Raw genomic sequence first — 15,915 nt, forward strand, 5'->3', positions numbered from 1 at the left:
CATCCTAGCATAGTATGGAATGTTCTGATGTCATTAGGGATTTGAAGGATGCTGCTCAGTTGAAGCTTACTCTGGCAGGTGTTAGATGGGATCCTTTGTACCTGAATAAACTTCTGATGAAGTCTACAACGTTTCCTCATTTTTATGGAAATTCTACACTAGTGTAGTCGGCAGCTTCACCAAAGGATCTCAACTCAGGAACTCTCTTCTATATGATTTTATTACAATTTCATATTTGCATTTAAGGTGAGAATTTTAAAGTTCACCTTTCATTTGACTTTGTGGTTACTTATTTTCAAAGGATATTAAGCTACTTGCGTCTAGTGGGATTCGAACTTCGCAACATATTGCTTTATATGGGATGTATGATTTTCAGCATATCAATGTGGGCTCATCCTAGAACTCATAGGGCCCGATGTAGGAGCCCTAATACCGGTCGGAAACGGCCGATTTCGGCCGTTTCCGACCGGTATTAGGGTTTTCTAATGTAGGAGCATGCTTTACAGAATCGGTATTTTACCGAATCTGTATTTACAGATTCGGTAAAATTACCGAATCGATAAATACAGACTCAGTAAAAATACCGATTCTGTAAAAGCACATGTAGGTAGCACATCTTTGAGTGCCGCAAGCCTTTCAGATTCGGTATTTTACCACCCAATCCAATTGGGTGGTAAAATACCGAATCCAGGTGTGCATGCACATCTGTGCATGCACACCTGTGCAATGTGACACACAGACATGCCCTTAGGGCATGTCTGTGTGCCACATGGCACACAAGTCCGGAATTGGGGTGCCAGAGGGTGTCAAAGTGACACCCCCTGCACCCTTGCAAAAATCGGAATTTACCGAATCGGTAAATACCGATTCGGTATTTACCATTGATTCCTATGGGCTTCAAGGTCCATAGGAATCAATGGGGGATACCGATTCTGTATTTACCGAATCGGTAAATACCGAATCTTACAGATTCGGTATTTACCGATTTTGAAATACCTACATGTGCCCCCTTCTATTTTACCACTTCTTAAATACGAATCGGTAAAATTCGGTATTTTAGAAGTGGTAAAATAGAATTACCTACATCTAGCCCATAATCCTTTGATTAAATGATAACAGTAGCTGCATGATTTTCCTTTATTCTCTGAGCTATAATTTCCATTCAAATTTCTCAGAATGGTTGCTCGAGATTTGGTACTTTTGTGGAAATAAGAAGAATTCAAGGAAAACTACTTGCTGTGAGTTTTAGCATTGGAAAGTGATTTGCTGAATGCCTTTATTTTGTCAGAAAGTGGCTTGCTGTGGGCTTTTATTGGCATGATTCAGCTTTAATACTGTACGTGTTGTGACTCCAACTTTTCAAGGAAAACGTTTAACTTTGCATCAAATACCATTTGCTGGATGCATAGATTTGCTGATTTGTTGGAAATTTATACATTTGAAGACTTTGTATTCACTCGGCACTGGTAAAGTCAAAGATAAACTCCTTCCTACTTATCAGGGACCATTTCCCCAATTTAAGTCCTGACTATGGCAGCGTTTTGCATATTTTTCACAAGATAATGGTACAGTGTGCTAATATTTATTTTGTGATTTCAGCAGGATACACTCTGTGGCAAATCATTTTTAAAAAGATATCGACAGCAATTTGCACACTCACATCAATATTTTATTTCATCTACGGTGACTGTGATTTGCATGCTTATCAGAAGATAAAGGTACTGTGGGGCTAATATTACATTTTGTGGTCATAGTGATTTGGTGTCTCTTAGTAAGTACACTCTGTGGCAAATCATTTTTCTACTAAAACATCTCAACAGCGATTTGTACGCTTATTATTGATAGACTGTGAATTGCATATTTTATGAAAAGCACATCATTTTCATCAACGATTCGCACGCTTACATTACTTGAGCATTCAGCTTTATTGAATTGTAGCCTATATCATTAAACGATGCAGAATGTAACGGCGGCACCTTTCTTCTTGGAGTCACCGGGTGATCCTCCAATTAGATGGAAGAAATGGAAGTGTGTTTTCGAGAGATATGCCAAAGTTTGTGGGACATTAATAAGTGCTGAAAGAAAGACTTCACTTCTTTTACATTGTTTGGTTTCAGAAGAACAGGAAGTGTTCGATCATTTACCAGAATTACCATTTTCTGAGGCTAATGGGTTGAATGAATATGAAATTTGCATTTGTAAATTGGATAAACATTATTTACCTAAGATAAGCACGATACTTGAAAGGTATCATTTTGGGAAACGCACGCAAAAAGATGGGGAAACTGTTGAAACATACATAACAGACTTAAGAAAGTTAGCTTCATCCTTTAAATATGACAATCTAACTGATGATCACATACGTGAGCAATATATGTTAGGCTGCAACATGGAAAAGGTGAGAGAGGAGTTGTGGCTTCGAGATGAGCCTACTCTAGAGGAGGTTCTTGGAGATGCGAAGAGAATAGAACACTCGTTGAAGTGTGTTGATGTTCTTAAGAATGGTGATGTAGAAGAGGAAAAGGTTCATTCAGTTAAAAGTAAATTTCACAAATCTAATCCAGCTGTGGAAGATAAAACGGATAGAGAAGTTAAAAATGAAAGATTTAAAAATAAGGAGAAGTTCACCACATTGAAATGTTTTAGATATGATAAGGTAGGGCATGTAGCTAATGATAGTAGATGTCCTGCGCTAAATCATATATGCTCCAAATGCAAGAAAAAAGGTCACTTCTCTAAAACATGTAGGACGAAAATATCTCCCAGGGTGAAGAAAGTAGAGGTGTACGAAAGTAACTCAGAGTCTTCTCAGGATGACTTTGAGTGTGGGCAGATAGTTGTCCAGATTCAAGATATGTCCAAGAAGAGAAATTGCCCTTTTGACAACATACTCATTGAAGGTGAATCAACGAGAGTCCTTTTTGACTCTGGGGCAAAGACAACTATATTTTCTAATGAATTCTATAACGTAAAGCTTAAGAATAAAATCAAACTTGTAAAACCTGATATTATTCCATTAGCTTATGGAGGTGATTCAATTAAGCTTCATGGATACTTCATGGGTGTGATTGAGTACAAGGACAGAATGATTGCAGGGAAGATTTATATATCTAAGAAAGGAGATAGTTTAATAAGTTGGTTACATCAAGGAGATCTAGGTGCGTTTCTGGATCCCCAGGCGGATCCTCCTATACAAATCCGAGAAAATGTTTCGGTAATTCAGAAATCTAGTTCTAGTTCTAGTTCAACACTTGAAAGTGATAGCAGGAAGGTTCTAGATTTGAAGCATGAACATACTTCCACACATGTCTGTATCAAGGGTAAGGAAAATGAATTTGTGTTATCCCTCATTGAAAACTTTCCTAATGTATTCAAACATGAGTTGGGATGCTTGAAAGGGTATCAACATAAAATCAAGCTAAAGAACGGATCAATTCCCGTATGTTGCAAAGTGAGGAATGTTCCTTTGTCTGTAAAAGATGATATGCAAAAAAAAATTAAAGAAATTGATGGATGGTGGAATTATTGAGGAGGTTGGGGGAAAGGAATGGTTGGCTCGGGTGGTGGCCGCAAGAAAACCCAATGGCGATCTTCGTCTATGCATCGATTTGCGCCAACTAAACAAAAATGCGGTTTTTGATAAATATCCTTTACATAATATTAATGAACTGTTAGTGTTATTGGGTGGTGTTAAAGTATTTAGCACCATTAATTTAACATCTGCGTATCAACAGATAGAGTTGGAGCAAAACAGCAGAGACTTAACAGCCTTTATTATGCCTTTTGGCACTTTTAGATTTAAAAGGATGCCATTTGGTCTAGTCTCGGCCTCATCAATATTTCAGAGAGTAATGGAGAGAGTGTTGAAGGGTTTACCTGGTGTGTGTGTTTATCAGGATGACAGTTTGGTATTTGCTAACAATATGGTCGAGCATAATAGTAGATTAAGGGCAGTGTTACGCAATCTGAATGAATGTAATCTCACGGTGAAAAAGGAAAAGTGTACATTTCGTGCGGACTCCATAAATTATTTGGGTCATAGGTTAGATGCAAACGGGGTTAGACCAAAAGAAGTCATGGTTGATGTTATTCAGAAAATGAGTCCTCCCAAGAATAAGGAAGAACTTATGAAGTTCTTAGGCATGGTGGAATTCTATGCTAAGTTTTTTAAAAACCTTTGCTGAGGTGACTGTCAATATGAGATGTTTATTAAGAAAAGGTGTCAATTATTGTTGGTTTCCTGAATGTAATGCAGAATTTGCTGGTGTCAAGAAATGTTTAAAAAATGCTCCATCCTTACAAAGTTTTGATACCTCTCTCAAAGCTATTCTCACGACGGATGCTAGTGAGAGGGGTTTAGGTGCTGTATTGCAGCAATGCGGTCCATCTGGTACTAAAACCATAATGTTTTTGTCTCAAAGTCTCAGGGATCCTGAGACTAGATATTCAGTTGAAGAAGGAGAGTCTTTAGTAGTTTTTTGGGCTGTGAGGAAGTTGAAAAAGTTTATATGGGGAACAGAATTTGATGTTAGGACTGACCACAAACCCTTGGTGGAAATCTTTGAGAAAAAGGGCCTGGATTTGATTTCTGGCCAAATTACCAAATGGATAATGAGGCTGCAAGAATATTCTTTTCGCATTAGATATATTCCTGGGGTGGAGAATAAAATAGCGGCTGTTCTTTCTCGCCTTGTTCCTGAGGTTGAAGTACCGGGTTTTTAGGAACCCGGTGGTGCCAGGGGGAACACCCAGAGACCTCTTGAGTTCTTCCTGTTCTGGACCACAGAAACACAGAGTCTTCTAGGTGATGTCAAGGATCGAGTTTTATTGGCTGCAACCAAGTAACAAGCGTCCTAGAAGTACAACAGCACGGTGTGTATATTCTCAGGAGACTGTTCGTTTTTACAGAACCAGCCTTCTCCTTTTATACACAATATTACACTTCAGGCAAAAATTCTTTGGTTTACAGTACGGTCATATACATATTTTCACAACAATGAAAAAGCAAAAGTCATGATGGCCAGCCTACAGTTTCGTATGTCCAGTTGGTGATAGATTGCCCAGCCAGGCCCAGAACTTCCATCAGATATCGATGAAACCCCAATAAAATCGGGCACCTCCTCCTTGTAAAACTGGCCATAAAGAAGAAACGGAGACAGGTGTGTGTATGATAAAGCGTGGTTTGTATGCAGTGAATGGTTTATGACATGTTGTGCCTTGATGCTAATCTCGCTCGGCCAGTGGGTTTGGGGACTGCCCAAACAGGTTTGGCTGGAGGCAGTGGAGGCAGCTCGCCCAGGTCAGAGAGGAGTCAGGAAAGGTGGACGTGTCCTTTCAGATCAAATTCGGCCTGGATCAATTGACTATGTAAGGGCAACCACAAGATGGATGCCGCTCACAAAATGGAACCCGAGGGTTCAATACAGAAACTACTATTTAAGGGTGTTTTCGTCACTCAATCGTGACGCAAATGCACAGGCATAATGTCCTGATCATTACCGGTCTGCCAATACCAAAATCGTCATGGTATGATGATATTTTGTGACACGAGTGTTGGGCTTCGGTACCACATTATAGCAGGGTCCATAATTTTCAGAACCACAAGGTCGGTGTTGAAGATTCAGACGTAGATGAAGAGTTTGAGGGTGTTTACAATGAGTTTGAAGAGGAATGGGTTTGTGCTTTGGATTTGGCAAGTATAACTGAAGAGAGATGTGTTAATGAAGTTGGTTCAGATGAAACGTTGAGTGAAGTTTTGTCTTTATTAAGTGGTAACTGGGTCAGTGCTAAGGCAGTGACTTTGTCTACAAGTCCGTATTGGTACGTGAGGCATGAATTGTCGGTCAATAGAGGTATACAGTTTTGAGGCACGAGATTAGTTCCCCCGGCCAGTCTTAGGAAGGAGTTGCTGGACATGGCTCATATTTCACATTCCGGTATTACTAAAACTAAAGAGAGGTTACGGTGCACGTATTGGTGGCCCGGTATGGACAAGTTCATAGAGAGAGAGATTCGGGAATGTGTTCCTTGTGGATTATGTGATCAATACAAATTTCATAGAACTCAACCCATGGTAGTAAGAAGAGGTCCTACGTGTCCATGGGAAGACATTGCATTGGACATTTTAGGACCCATTCATAGTGGTCGTTCCCAAACCTTTCTTTTGGTCATCATGGACATGTTTTCTAGGTGACCTACGGTTTTATTTGTTCCCAAACCTTTCTTTTGGTCATCATGGACATGTTTTCTAGGTGACCTACGGTTTTATTTTTATCCAGTGTGGAGACACAAAGTGTGATAAGGTGTTTGAGAGAATTATTTCCGAGAGAGGGTAATCCAAGATCTATTCTGTCAGACAATGGCGTGCAGCTGATATCCAAAGAAATTGAGGATTTTCTGATGAAAAATAATATTGTGCATAAAACTTGTCCGTTATATCATCCTGAGGGTAATGGAATGACTGAGAGGTATAACACAGTGTTAAAGGAAACTATTACTCTTGCAAAATCTATGCATCTAGACTGGAAGTGTGAAGTACATAAAAAAGTCAAAGAGTATAGATTAACCCCTCATTCTACAACGGGAAAATCTCCTTTCTTTCTTTTTCGGGGAAGGTTTGCAAATACTTGTTTGGAACATTTTGGGTTAATGATTATTGTAGAATTAAAGGAAGAGTTGAAAATGTGGATGGTCAAGATTTGAATGATATAGAGGAACATAAGGCTTAGCAAAGGAAAAGGAATTTTGATGCAAAAAAATCTGTGAAAAGAATGGTTGTTAAGGTGGGAGATTGGGTAGCTATTAGGTGACCTTGTTTATTTAGTGGTGGGAACTCCAAATATCTCAAACCAATGTTAGTCATAAAGGCTTTCAATAATGCTGTGAAAACTCAGGATCACAGGATATGGAATCTTAATAGAGTGGTCATTGTAAGATTTAAATCAAATGGAAATGATGGTTGTGGTGATGGTTCTGGAAAAAAAAGGATGCTCACTCTGGGGAGAGTGAATGTGCTTCTACCAGTGGTAGCCAAGGTGAACATTCTTATAATAACAGAGATGAGCACAATTATCTTCGTCATTCCTTTAGGACTTCAAAACGTCCATCATATCTAAAGAATTAGGTATAATGTTTTGAAAATGTAGGAATCTGTATATAGTTATTATAGGAGGGAGATGTGTGGTATTCCTATTGCTATTCTCTATTATCAGAATTGTATGTGTGCTTAAGTTCCATTCTAGCATTGTATGGAATGTTCTGATGTCATTAGGGGATGCGTCACGTTGTAAATACCCTGCAGCATGGCGGTGGCTTTGCGATGTCGCTGCGTCACAAAAGTGACACAACGGTTGTGTAAAAGAGACCCAAGGGGCTTGTAAATCTGCCCCAGAATACCCCGCAGCATGGCGCTGGCTTTGCGCCGCCGCTGCGTCTCAAAAGGGACGCAACGACAGCGTAAAAGAGGCGCATGGGGCTGGTAAATCAGCCCCAGAAAGGTTAAGTAGAAAGTATGTCAAAGAGGACAAAATAGAAGCGGAAGGGTGGTTCGAAACTGTGTGCAATAAAAGTAGGCAAAGGGACTGAGGAAAGCAGTAGGAAAAAGGTCCAATAATAGTGCTAACTTGTCTTAAGACACAAAAGCAGCTTACACTTGTGAGTGACTTACATCCGCTTTAGCAGAGATATCTTTGGGTTCTGTCTAATTCTAGTGAACATGAGTAGGCTGGTTTAACTGGTATTTATTTGCTTTAGTCGTGTACACTCGAGTTGTCTTCCAAATGTTTCTGTTAAAAAATAAAGCAAGAGTGTATTGTGCTATAGTACTCATATTTGACCACTAGATAGCAGCAAGGCCCCACGTGTGTAGTGTGAAGACAGAAAGAGCAATGGAATCTTTTGGAAATATAACAATGCAATGAAACAGTCAAAACGGTATCTGTCGCAGTAGTAATGGATTCTAGCACCTATTGGAGTGATTACTGCGTGGTGATGTAATCAGAAGTAAGTCGTTTCTCTTATGAGCCCCTTCTGTATGGAAGCGCTTGCAAGAGCACAGAGAACAACACCACTGTTGGATACTTTCTTTGTAAACCACCTTCATTTTACACTCCTCCTGAATGACTGATCTGACGCATTAATTGCATGTATACTTTTGAGCGAACCTATTTGTTACCTGCGCCACCTTCAATTACGAACATACACGCCACTTAATGTAGCGTAAACTCACGAGCTCACGGACCAGACCAGAGTCAAACAAGTGTTGGCTGAACTAGAGATATCTAATATGGGGTGATAGGAAAGGTGATAAGCCCATGGCATAAACTGGCATCTATTGTTTGAAATAGCTGAGTTCGAGAATCACTGATTTCTTCATATCCCCTTGCTCTCTTAGAAGGGGTTGATGTGTTGCGTAGATTTAGAATGCGAGCTATCTCCAGGGATGTGATATATTGAAATTGTGTATTGCTGGACTGTTTGCAATGAAAATTGTTCCTGTCGTGCCTCAATAAAAAAAATGTAAGCCCACAGAGGTTTTACTTCTGAATGGTTGTAAGCACCTTTATGTTAGTCAAATAAAACACCTCGGCTGAATGGCGAATTATTTAGGAGATTTGTGCAGTGTGCATGCTCACTTGGTTACAAAACTCTGGGATTAGGGGCCAGATTGCGTTGCAACACAAGTCCTTTGGTGAGATTTACTATGCCATGCAGAGCCGCCTTTCACAGTGGCGTAACAAAACTTGAAGCCTTCCACCCGCAAAGTACATGGAGGGTGCCCCTTTCGGACTTACTCAGGAGCTGCAAGGGTACTGCACTCAGGGGTCCCCCTTTGGAGCCCCCCCCCCCTCCCCTGGATTTGGGGTGGATCCTTTAGGGTGACTTCATGGGTTCTGCTATCTGAGCTGGCTGGCCCACGGTGGGCTTGTTCCATGTTCCTGTTTTCTTCCCATTGTTTTGTTTGCCCTTCGTTTGGGGGCTTTACTGCCTTCGATGTCTCAGTTACCCTTGAATCTCTCTTGAAGGTCATTGCCCTTTTATGTGGTAACCTTCTCATGTCGTGTGGCCCGAAGACAGCTGTTCTGGTTTCAGAGCTGTGTGATGATCTATGCTTCTTGCAGAACTGTGTGATGATCTGACTTTTGGGTCTGTCCCGGTCCTCTGCTTTTTTTGTCCTGTATCAGATACAGATGCTTCCTTCTTCATTGTTCTTTCTGGGTAGTACGACGACTGTATAATATTTTGCTTCCTTACACAGACCCTGCATCTGTGAGTCTCTTCTCTCCTTACAGTTAAGGCTTAGGGTTCACTCTCTATTGTCACTGTGGGCCTGACTTGGGGGAGATTTACTAATATTGTGCTGTGTTTGTGTCACAAAAGTGATGCAAATCAGCGTAAAATCTTTTTTTCACAGTTTACTTTCCATCACTAAATGTGTTTAGCGCTGGAAATAATGGAAAAGTAATGCGCTTTGCATTCCTTTGTGCCTTGGGCGCGTACCAATGGTGGTGCGTGGGTGATCCCATGCAACCACCAAGGTTTTTCACGCTAAACCCAATTTAATAAATAAAGTAGATTGGGTTTTGAGAGAAACTGGCCTGGTATATGCTGACCACTAATTATAGTGGGTACATTGCAACGGAACCCCTTGTGAAGACGTGTGGAGTACTCTCCTTGATCTGAACTACATATTACCATATATGAAGAACTCAGATATACATAATGGAATGAGTTCCACTTTATTATTGAGGAACATTTGCCTTCTGGAATTGGTCTTTACTATTTGTTGTTTGGATTGATCTTTTTGCCCTGAAGAAGTCATTTGGGTGACTGTACCCTCTGACGAAACACGTGTTGGCTACCTTCTGTTTGAACTAGATGAAGACTGTGAAGAGATTTGATGTTTGAAGAGAAAAGAAATGGAAATTAAAGGAATTTGATCTGATGAACTTTGAAAGGACATTCATTTGATTGTGGTCATCTTTTCTCTTGGAATAATATAAGAATTGGCATATATGTGCTCGGGGACAACTTACCTTTTGTTACTGAATTCTCTGTTTTCAGAGGACTCCTTTGGGGACGCAAGTGGCCGCTTTCCCCTGTTCCCTTGAGCCTTCGTATAAGGAGAATATTAATTTAGTTGTAGTTGCGCAAGAGTTACCCAGCCACTATCTGTTCTGCTTGTTTTATCAGACCTCCTGAATGACCAAATGAAAGGAGAACCACACAAGGAATATATAAAATATGTGTATTTATTACTAAACACTCCCTACTAACATCTTTATGAGATTAGGGAACAAAGCACACAATATTAAATCACTAGAACAACCTTAAATAGCACAATACACCGTGGGCTCCAGGGGGAGACCAAACCATATACCAAACAAGCATTTGCAAAGCAATAGGTCTCGCATTAGGAAAGTTTGAGCTATTGCCATTGTAAATGACAATTTTTTTTATTTATGTGTTGGTTTTGAAAATAGATACATTAATAGCATTGTCATTTAAAATGCCAATAGCTTAAACTTTCGGAAATGTGACACCTATTGTATTTGTAATGCAATATGTGTTGAGAGTGAGTGAGTGAGTCAGTGAGTGAGAATGAGTGGGAGAGTCAGTCAGTGAGTGGGAGAGTCAGTTAGTGAGTGAGAGAGAGTGGGTGAGTCGGTCAGTGAGAGTCTGGACAGTGAGTGAGTGAGTCAGTGAGTGGGAGAGTCAGTCAGTGAGTGAGAGAGAATGGGCGAGTCGGTCAGTGAGAGTCTGTTAGTGACAGTGAGTGAGTGAGAGTGTGAGAGTCAGTTAGTGAGAGAGTTATGCTATGCTATGTTTTGTTGTATTTTGTTATGCTATGCTATGTTTTGTTGTGTGTTGCTATGTTTTGTTGTGCTATGTTTTATTGTGTTTTGTTACGCTATGCTTTGTTTTGTTATGTTATGCTATGTTTTGTTGTGTTTTGTTATGCTATGCTATGTTTTGTTATGCTATGCTATGTTTTGTTATGCTATGCTATGCTAAGCTTTGTTGTGTTTTGCTATGCAATGCTATGTTTTGTTATGCTGTGCTATGCTTTGTTATGCTGTTCTGTTTGTTGTGTTTTGTTATGCTATGCTTAGTTGTGTTTTGTTATGCTATGCTATGTGTTGTTATGCTATGCTAGGATGTGTTTTTTGTGTTTTGTTATGCTATGCTATGTTGTGTTGTGTTTTGCTATGTTATGCTATGTTTTGTTATACTATGCTATATTTTGTTATGCTATGTTTTGTTTTATTATGCTATGCAATGTTTTGTTACGCTATGCTATGCTATGTTTTATTTTGTTATGCTATGTTTTGTTGTATTTTGGTATGCTATACTGTGTATTATGTTATGCTATGTTTTGTTTTGTTATGCTGTACTTTGTTATGCTATGCCATGTTTTGTTTTGCTATGCTATGTTTTGTTATGCTATGTTTTGTTGTGTTTTGTTATATTTTGTTATGCTATGCTATGTTTTGTTGTGTTTTGTTATGATATGCCATGCTATGCTTTGTTGTGTTATGTCAGGTTTTGTTTTGTTATGCTATGTTTTGTTGTGTTTTGTTATGCTATGCTATGTTTTGTTATGCTATACTATGTTTTGCTATGCTATGTTGTGCTATGCTATGTTGGGTTGTGCTATGTTTTGTTGTGCTATACTATGCTCTGTTTTGTTGCGATATGCTATGCTTTGTTATGTTATGCTATGTTTTTTTATGCTATGTTTTGTTGTGTTTTGTTATGCTATGCTATGTTTTGTTATGCTATGCTAAGCTTTGTTGTGTTTTGTTATGCTATGCTATGTTTTGTTATACTTCGCTATGTTTTGATATGCAATGCTTTGTTTTGTGATACTATGCTATGTTTTGTTGTGTTTTGTTATGCTATGATATGCTTCGATTTGTTATGCTATGTTTTGTCATGCTATGCTATGTTTTGTTGTGTTTTGTTATGCTATGTTTTGTTGTGTTTTGTTATGCTATGTTTTGTTGTGTTTTGTTATGCTATTCTATGTTTTGCTATGCTATGCTATGTTTTGTTTTGCTGTGCTATGTTTTGCTATCCTGGTGTGTGGTTGTGTGTGTGTGTGTAGTTGTGTGTGTGTGTGGTTGTGTGTGTGGGTGTGTGTGTGGGGGGGTTGTGTGGGGGGGGTTGTGTGTGTGGGGGGTTGTGTGTGTGGGGGTTGTGTGTGTTTGTGTGTGTGTGGGTGTGTGTTTGGGTGTGTGGGCATGGGTATGTGTGTGTGGTTGTGTGTGGGGGGGTTGTGTGTGGTATGTGTGTGGGGTTGGGTGTGTGTGGGGTTGTGTGTTTGTTGGGGTTTGCGTGCGTATGTGTGGTTGTGTGTTTGTGTGGGTTGTTTGTGTGGGGGTGTGGGGGTTGTGTGTGGGGTTGTGTGTGGGAGTTGTGGTTGTGTGTGGGGGGTTTGTGTGGTGTGGGGTTGTGTGTGTGTGTGTGGGGGGGGGGGGGTTGTGTGTAGGGGGAGTTGTGTGGTGTGTGGTTGTGTGTGGGGGTGTGTGTGTATGTGGTTGTGTGTGGGGGGTTGTGTGTGTGTGGTTGTGTGTGTGTGGCTGTGGGTGTGTGTTTGTAGGTATGTGTGTGTGGGTGGGTATGTGTGTGGGGGTTGTGTGGGTGTGTGTGGGGTTGTGTGTGTGTGGTTGTGTGTGCGTGGGGTTGTGTATGTGGGGTTGTGTGTGTGTGTGGTTGTGTGTGTGTGGTTGTGGGTGTGTGGGTGTGGGTATGTGTGTGTGGTTGTGTGTGTGGGTATGTGTGTGTGGTTGTGTATGTGTGGGGTTGTGTGTGGTTGTGTGTTTGTGGTTTTGTGTGTGTAGGGTTATGTGTGTGTGTGGGGTTGTGTGTGGGGGGTTGCGCGTGTGTCATTGTGTGTTTGTGTGTGTGTTTGGGGGGTCGTGTGGGGGTTGTGTGTGTGTGTGGGGTTGTGTGTTGGGGGTTGTGGTTGTGTGTGGGGGGTTGTGTGGTGTGGGGTTGTGTGTGTGTGGGGTTGTGGTTGTGTGTGTGGGGGGTTGTGTGTGTGGCGTTGTGTGTGTGTGAGTTGTGGTTGTGTGTGTGGGGGGGTTGTGTGTGTGGGGTTGTGTGTGTTGGGGGTTGTGGGGTCGTGTGTGGGGGGTTGTGGGGTTGTGTGTGGGGGGTTGTGTGGTTGTGGGGTTCTGTGTGGGGGGGTTGTAGAAGTGCTCCCCGTTTTAAATTGAACTATTAATAAATGCAGAGTACTATATATACATATTTCTAGGTGGAAGGGAAATTAGGTCTGTTGTGACATAATTTTTCTAAATTACGCTCAAGGCGAACACTTAAAAAGCAATATTTGTGCTGTTGTATGCAATACTGTTATTCTGTCTCTTTGTTGAATGTTGATCTCGTGATGTACTTATTATTACAATAAACAATGGATGACGTGATCAGAATTTAAGACAATATTGGCCATGTTAGAGCCAGTCAGATGTTCCCCAGTATACCCGCTGAAGCACATCTTGAGAATACTTTTGTGGTTTATATAAAACAGTAGGTGTTATTTACAACAGTGCAGTGCTGCCTGGGTTAGGCTTAATTTGCACCAGTAGATGTAAAGTGGCAAGGGGCAAGACTGATATAAGGCAAGGTAAAGTGAAGGACATAGGGAAAAAGCACATTGTAACTGGCGCTCGTGAAAAGCTCTCTCAAAGAAAAGAAGATCTCGGCATTGCGTGGCGGGGTACCTCTGTTTCAGTATTTGTAGGGCTAATCAAAATGTTATTCATTATACATTAATAATAAAATAGATGACATTGTTTTTATAGTAATATGTGTCAAAAAATCAATTGGTCTGCCTATCTCATTATTAGTTTAATTTTACAAAAAAACACATCTCTCTTGGCCATGTGGAATGTGATAAGGCAGTATGCACCATTGCTTCCCATGGTTACCTGATTCTGATATCCAGTCGCATGCCGGCTTTAAGGCGGTGTGATCGGTGCAGCTGCACCTGGCGCTGATCTTGGGTGGCGCTGTGTTTAGAGATCATTTATAGATTTGAAAGCAACAGAAGCAGAGCTCCTTGAGTGTCCAGCAGTTTTCAGTCAACAATAAAAGTGTCAAGATAACTCTGAGAATTAATGTTTCTGCTGGAGAGAGATTGGAGTTTGTTTAATACATTTTTGACTCATACTAAACTAGCACCGAGGGTTAATACGCCTGCTGCAAAAAATGTATACCATGGAGATCACAGAACTGTATTCTATGTGGCTAGCTCAGTGGGTTACTGCTTTTGTCACAGAGATCCTTTTGTTATTTGCAGGTCATAAGTTGGAATCCTAATATAGCACAGTGGCCTGTGAACTGTCATCAAAACGCTGCATGTAAACTGCATGGTACAGGTTACAAAGTTAATTTTTTCCACAGTCTTTTATTGTCCTCTTGTTACAAAAAAAGCTAATTTGGGTGGAAATACATTCTCATTGTCCCATATGAGATCACTTTCAAATATGTGAGTTCAGAACACCAGTTGAACAAAACTATCACTTTTTATTACCGTCTTCTCAGTGCACTGCTATAATGTACCCTCTTAATGTCAAAGCTTCTCCGATTTGAATAAACGCACTTTGTTTATCTTTGAAGAGACTTTATCATGTCTTAGTGATGATTGTCGTATGATTTACATAGGAAATATTTTCAGGGCTCGGCTTGTGCACAGACTTTAAGACCGAGCCAGATCCCTGGCTCAGCTCTCCCTGTTAGATCATTGGCTCCCCCCCTCCCTTCGCGCGGTGGCCCGCGCAGCATGTGGTTAGTACCAGTAAACCAGTTTAGGGGGTCGAAACGCTCTGGGCGCCAGCCGATCACAGCCCAACGGGTTTGTAGTTTGTACTAATGTCACACGCGTTGCTGTTATTAAAGCACCAAGATGCAGTGCAGTTCGTGCTATATCTATTCTGCTCTTACAGTCACTTTTTCATTTAATACTATCCTTTGATCATTTGTGTATTTCTCTTGAACCGAAGATACTAATACTATGTACTATATCAGCAATAAAACACGGCAGGGGTAAAGGAGAGCTTCGCATTTTGTTGTTGCAGCGGTTGTGCAATGCAGGCGCCTTAATTGACAGCGCCCTGAATCTGTAACCATGGTACCAAAGCATCACTGAAAAGGATTCATTAGCATCCATGTGTTAATGACCATCCGTTTAGGGAAGGGAAATGAGCCAGGGGAAGGTCGCTGCTGCCCCCCGGGGGTCTTCTCTCCCAGGTGTTTGGTGTATGGCCCACGAGCACAGAGACTTTACACTCCCTTTTAGCTTTTTGTCACGATTAGCCAACAGGCACGCCTTTCTCGCCATGTTCCATTTCATTTAGGGAACTATTTAAAGTGCTATGTCGCTTGGAAATTAAAAGTTTATTTTGCAGGGACGGTGTTTGTTTCTGTACTGTTAGTCTTAAACTGTGTTTGGTTTCTATTCTTGCACGATCCGTGCATGTTTTCTGTAACAGCCTTTTGTTTTCATTGCTCTTCTTTCTGGAATTGTCTTCGTTTGCAGTAGAGCGCCCCGCAGCCTGTGGCTTTGCAGGAAGACGTCAGCAGGAAGACGTCAGAACGCATGCAAAGACCAATCAAAATGGAGCTTGAAATGTACATGCACGAACTGTGTGGAATTTCAAGGTCCATTTTTGAAACCCTAGTAAAAGGGCTTTTCGCTCGCTTCGCTTGTGAGCCCTAAAAAGTGGTATAACAACCCCAACTTGACTAGACACAGTGCCTAGAGAACGTAGAATCGCTGGGACCCCAAGGAACCACCCAAGGTAGTGACACAGGGGATCCACGGAGGACGGGTGCAGTGTGAGAACACAAGCGTGAGCCTCGTACAGATCTATGGGAAAGTCGCAGTTGGAATTTTAAAGATTAACAACA

General features: G+C 40.9%; 1 protein-coding gene across 4 annotated transcripts in view; it reads right to left on the reverse strand.

Moving 5' to 3' along the window:
- LOC147748348 (uncharacterized) overlaps positions 1–15,915 on the reverse strand; it is a 204,929-nt gene that overhangs the window by 121,018 nt on the left and 67,996 nt on the right. The gene's annotated exons all lie outside the window — the stretch shown is intronic.

The sequence above is a fragment of the Lissotriton vulgaris genome, chromosome 1_1, assembly GCF_964263255.1.
Source record: "Lissotriton vulgaris chromosome 1_1, aLisVul1.2, whole genome shotgun sequence".
NCBI lineage: Eukaryota > Metazoa > Chordata > Amphibia > Caudata > Salamandridae > Lissotriton > Lissotriton vulgaris.